Source organism: Oncorhynchus mykiss, chromosome 16 (genome assembly GCF_057628025.1).
Source record: "Oncorhynchus mykiss isolate SJ-2025 chromosome 16, ASM5762802v1, whole genome shotgun sequence".
Lineage (NCBI taxonomy): Eukaryota > Metazoa > Chordata > Actinopteri > Salmoniformes > Salmonidae > Oncorhynchus > Oncorhynchus mykiss.
In genome coordinates this window covers 49689001-49695000 of record NC_143037.1, presented here as the reverse complement: position 1 = coordinate 49695000, position 6000 = coordinate 49689001, and positions in this window count along the sequence as shown.

Here is a 6000-nt window from a genome sequence, read left to right as displayed (position 1 = left end):
GAAGCATGGTGTAACGGCATGTAGCAGCGTGGTTAGTTTTGTACATCTTTAATAAAGATGAAAATACAACAATCTACAAAACAAGAAACGTGAAAAAACCAAAACAGTCCTATCTGGTGCCACAAACACAAAGGAACAATCACCCACAAGAGACCTAAAGAATATGGCTGCCTAAATATGGTTCCCAATCAGAGACAACGATAAACACCTGCCTCTGATTGAGAACCACTCTAGGCAACCATAGACTTACCTAGAGTACTACTCTAACCACAATCCCATAACTACAAACAACCCCAGACAAAACAAACCACATAAAAAACCCATGTCACACCCTGGTCTGACCAAATAAAGAAAGAAAACACAAAATACTAAGACCAGGTCGTGACAGAACCCCCCCCCCCCCCCCCCCCCCCCCAAGGTGCGGACTCCTGACCGCACAACTAAACCCATAGGGGAGGGTCCGGGTGGGCGTCTGTCCACGGTGGCGGCTCCGGCGCGGGACGTGGACCCCACTCTAACAAAGTCTTAGTCCATTTTCCTCGCGTCCTTAGATAGGCGACCCTCGCCGCCGACCTTGGCCTAGTAGTCCTCACCAAGGGCCCCACTGGACTGAGGGGCAGCTTGGGACTGAGGGGTAGCTTGGGACTGAGGGGTAGCTCGGGACTGAGGGGTAGCTCAGGACTGAGGGGTAGCTCGGGACTGAGGGGTAGCTCGGGACTGAGGGGTAGCTCGGGACTGAGAGGAAGCTCAGCACTGAGAGGAAGCTCAGCACTGAGAGGAAGCTCAGTACTGAGAGGAAGCTCAGCACTGAGAGGAAGCTCAGGCAGGTAGTTGGCTCTGGCAGATCCTGGCTGGCTGGTGGTTCTGGCAGATCCTGGCTGACTGGCGGTTTCGGCAGATCCTGGCTGACTGGCGGATCCTGGCTGAATGGCGGATCCTGGCTGAATGGCAGATCTGGAAGATTCTGGCTGACTGGCGGATCCTGGCTGACTGGCAGATCCTGGCAGACTAGCGGATCCTGGCAGACTGGCGGCTCTGGCTGCTCCATGCTGACTGGCGGCTCTGGCTGCTCCATGCTGACTGGCGGCTCTGGCTGCTCCATGCTGACTGGCGGCTCTGGCTGCTCCATGCTGACTGGCGGCTCTGGCTGCTCCATGCTGACTGGCGGCTCTGGCTGCTCCATGCTGACTGGCGGCTCAGGCTGCTCCATGCTGACTGGCGGCTCTGGCTGCTCCATGCTGACTGGCGGCTCTGGCTGCTCCATGCTGACTGGCGGCTCAGGCTGCTCCATGCTGACTGGCGGCTCAGGCTGCTCCATGCAGACTGGCGGCTCAGGCGGCTCCTTGCAGACTGGCAGCTCTGGCGGCTCCTTGCAGACTGGCAGCTCTGGCGGCTCCTTGCAGACTGGCAGCTCTGGCGGCTCCTTGCAGACTGGCAGCTCTGGCGGCTCCTTGCAGACTGGCAGCTCTGGCGGCTCCTTGCAGACTGGCAGCTCTGGCGGCTCCTTGCAGACTGGCAGCTCTGGCGGCTCCTTGCAGACTGCCAGCTCTGGCAGCTCCTTGCAGACTGGCAGCTCCTTGCAGACTGGCAGCTCCTTGCAGACTGGCAGCTCCTTGCAGACTGGCAGCTCCTTGCAGACTGGCAGCTCTGGCAGCGCTGAACAGGCAGGAGACTCCGGCAGCGCTGGAGAGGAGGAAGGCTCTGGCAGCGCTAAACAGGCAGGAGACTCCGGCAGCGCTGGAGAGGAGAAAGGCTCTGGCAGCGCTGAACAGGCGAGGCGCACTAAAGGCCTGGTGCGTGGTGCTGGCACTGGTGGTACTGGGTCGAGAACACGCACAGGAAGCCTGGTGCGTGGAGCTGCCACCGGAGGACTGGTGTGTGGAGGTGGCACAGGATGGACCGGACCGTGAAGGCGTACTGGAGAGCTTGAGAGCAGGGCTGGCACAGGACGTGCAAGGCTAGGGAGGTGCACAGGAGGCCTGGTGCGTGAGGCTGGCACAATCTTCACCAGCCGACTAACACGCACCTCAGGACGAGTATGGAGCGCTGACCCAGGTGCCATCAATCCCCGACACGCTCCTTCGGGCGAATTCCGTACCTAAAGCACCAACACAGCGACTCCCTCATAACTCTCTCCTCCAATTTCCCCATTAACTCCTTCACAGTCTCTGCTTCGCTCACCTCCAACACCGGCTCTGGTTCTGGTCTCCTCCTTGGCTCCTCACGATAAACAGGGGGAGTTGGCTCAGGTCTGACTCCTGACTCTGCCACACTCTCCCTGAGCCCCTCCCCAATACATTTTTGGGGCTGACTCTCGGGCTTCTGTCCGCGCCGCCGTGCTTGTCTCTCCAACTCCATTCTCCTATAACCCTCTTCGCACTGCTCCAGCGAATCCCAGACGGGCTCCGGCACTCTCCCTGGGTCGACCGCCAACCTGTCTATTTCCTCCCAAGTCGTATAATCCAAACTTTGTTGCTCCTGTTGTCGCTGCCTGTCACCACGCTGCTTGGTCCTGTTGTGGTGGGTGATTCTGTAACGGTTTTCTTGCGGTGAAGGAGAGTCAGACCAAAATGCAGCGTGGTATTCTTGATACATGTTTAATGACGATGAAAAACGAACAATACAAAAACAACAAACGTACCGTGAAAACCTATACAGCCTATCTGGTGCAAACAAACACAGAGACAGGAACAATCACCCACGAAACACTCAAAGAATATGGCTGCTTAAATATGGTTCCCAATCAGAGACAACGATAAACACCTGCCTCTGATTGAGAACCACTCCAGACAGCCATAGACTATACTAGATACCCCTACTAAGCCACAAACCCAATACCTAACAAAACCCCAAGACAAAACACACCACATACAAAACCCATGTCACACCTTGGCCTGACCAAATTAATAAAGAAAACACAAAATACTAAGACCAGGGCGTGACACATGGTGGTGGCAGCATCATGCTGTGTGGATGTTTTTCAGTGGCAGGGACTGGGAGACTAGTCAGGATCGAGGGAAAGATGAACAGAGCAAAGTACAGAGAGATCCTTGATGAAAACCTGCTCCAGAGTATTCAGGACCTCAGACTAGGGTTGAATGTTCACCTTCAAACAGGACAATTACCCTAAACACACAGCAAAGACAACACATGAGTGTTCAAGACTACTACGAACTCGGGGAAAATGAGCTACGACTGGGAAAATACGCTTTGAACTTTCATCCAACTCAGAATATTAAATCCGGAACTCGGGCCTCTTTCTAGAGCTACGACCTGAGGATCACTGACGTCATCATGATTCTACCATCATGTTCGCAGATGTCTTGAAAGAACCATAAATGCCAGACTTTGATGACAGAGTTTGATGACAAATTTGCCCACAAAGGACCGTCAGGCAACCTTCCTGTTCAAGTGAGCACAGCAAAACAAGGTGAGTCCAAAAATGTATTGTATGCAGCTGCATAAATTATGTAATATGGCAGGGAGATATGTATACTGTAGCTAAGAAAGTAATACTAAGTGTATGTTGTGTAGTAAGCTGTTAGTAGCCCATGTGCCTCACCCTAATAGTTTGGTCTATTTTCATCCTTAATTTCACCTACTGTTCTGACTTGATGGTGCACATGTAGCCTATAATTATTGTAAGAGCTTTCATTGTCTGCTTATATGCCTCCTTTACTTATCCTATGGTTCTGATTTGGTGTACAGGGAGAACACTGTAAAAACGGCCCATGTTCTGAATTCTGTCGCTGTACATTTCAAAAGTGCTGAACAAATAGTTATATTGACTAAGTCCATTCTAGCTGTCTCATTAATGTCTTAATCGAAATTACGGATGGCCTCTTATCCGCTTGTCGTTCCCTTATGCCATAGTTTGTACATCTCAATTGTCAGTAGAAACCATATTTGTTTAAGCAAGTCAGCCATGTCAACTATGTTTTTTTAAAGGCAGTACTATCCATGTCAGCCCTCATAAGTCCAGTTGACTCTGCAACACATGAGGTTGAAATGGCATCCCTTATCAATAAAACAAACCAAAAAAATTAATAAATGCACCAGCCATTTATCTCAAATTTATTTTGAGAATATTTGTGATGTAACATTTAGATGTATTCGCTTTTTAATAAAACTGCACAGAAAACACAAAAATTGCAGTCACTTGTTAGCAAGAATAGATCAACTTTATGCCTTGAGACATCTTAAGATGATCGGTGGTGATGGCTGAGCTAGCATCGAGGTTGAGACATCTTAAGATGATCGGTGATGATGGCTGAGCTAGCATCGAGGTTGAGACATCTTAAGATGATCGGTGGTGATGGCTGAGCTAGCATCGAGGTCGAGACATCTTAAGATGATCGGTGGTGATGACTGAGCTAGCATCGAGGTCGAGACATCTTAAGATGATCGGTGGTGATGGCTGAGCTAGCATCGAGGTCGAGACATCTTAAGATGATCGGTGGTGATGGCTGAGCTAGCATCGAGGTCGAGACATCTTAAGATGATCGGTGGTGATGGCTAAGCTATTATCGATGTTGAGACATTTGACATGATCCCGTCCCCTTTTCTGATCCTCCATGAACTACATAGGAAACTGAAAAAAAGTAACAACATGCATTTGAAGATTTAACTACAGTACATTGTTTCTATGTTATAGCTACTTGCTAGCTAGCTAATGACAGTTGTTAGCTAGCTAGCTAACCAGAGTCGGCATAATATCAAATTTGGTAGTGCTAAAACAAGATGTCATTAACATATTTCTTCATATTTGACAAAACATTGTTTCGGCTAACATGCATGACATATTAAAAGGCTTTTCTTGCTTACCTCAAGTTGAACATTTTTTATATAAATCCTCCAGGTTTGACAGACTGTCGTTTTTGTGTCTTGCATCAACTCAACTCAAATCAAATCAAATCAAATTGTATTTGTCACATACAACAAATACAAACAGGTACAAACAGGTATTTTTTTTTCAGCCACCTTACCGTGAAATGCTTACCTACAAAAAAGGGATTTATTGGTGTGGGAAACATATGTTAACATTGCCAAAGCAAGTGAAATAGAGAATAAACAAAAGTGAAATAAACAATAAAAAATGAACAGTAAACATTACACTCACAAGAATAAAGACATTTCAAATGTGATATTCTGTCTATATACAGTGTTGCAATGATGTGCAAATGGTTAAAGTACAAAAGGGAAAATAAATAAACATAAGTATAGGCTGTATTTACAATGGTGTTTGTCCTTCTTGTGGCAACAGGTCACAAATATTGCTGCTGTGATGGCACACTGTGGTATTTCACCCAATAGATATGGGAGTTTATCAAAATTGGATTTGTTTTCAAATTCTTTGGGGTTCTGTGTAATCTGGGGGATATATGTGTCTTTAATATGTTCGTACATTTGACAGGTCGCTGTCTGTCTGGCTGTGTCTCTCTGCCTCGCTCTCTCCGTCTATCTCTCTGCCCCTCATCTCCTTCTTTCCTCTGAAGTCTCTCTCTTTAAGCAGCTCCCTCAGAATGTAACTAAGCCAGCTTCAAGGGAACAGAAGCTCAGGCACCTCTCACTACTCTTACACCCCTTAACCAGGCCCTGTGACTGGGATCTCAGATGACTGGTCACTTCACACACACACAGGCAAACAGGCACACATAGACTCTAATTGCACATAGACACAATCACTTCCTTAGAGACCGAATAACATCTGACCTCTACTTATCTTTTTGTATTCCCTTTAGTCCCTATAATCTGTTTTTATTATTACACACACACACACACACACACACACACACACACACACACACACACACACACACACACACACACACACACACACACACACACACACACACACACACACACACACACACACACACACACACCTCATGGTTCCCAGTAAAGTGTGTTATTTACTGGCAGCACTTCCTTCCAAGCAGTAAATAAGTAATGAGAACATTGTTAAAATTCTGCTGGTATTCCATTGCTCTACCTCCCAAC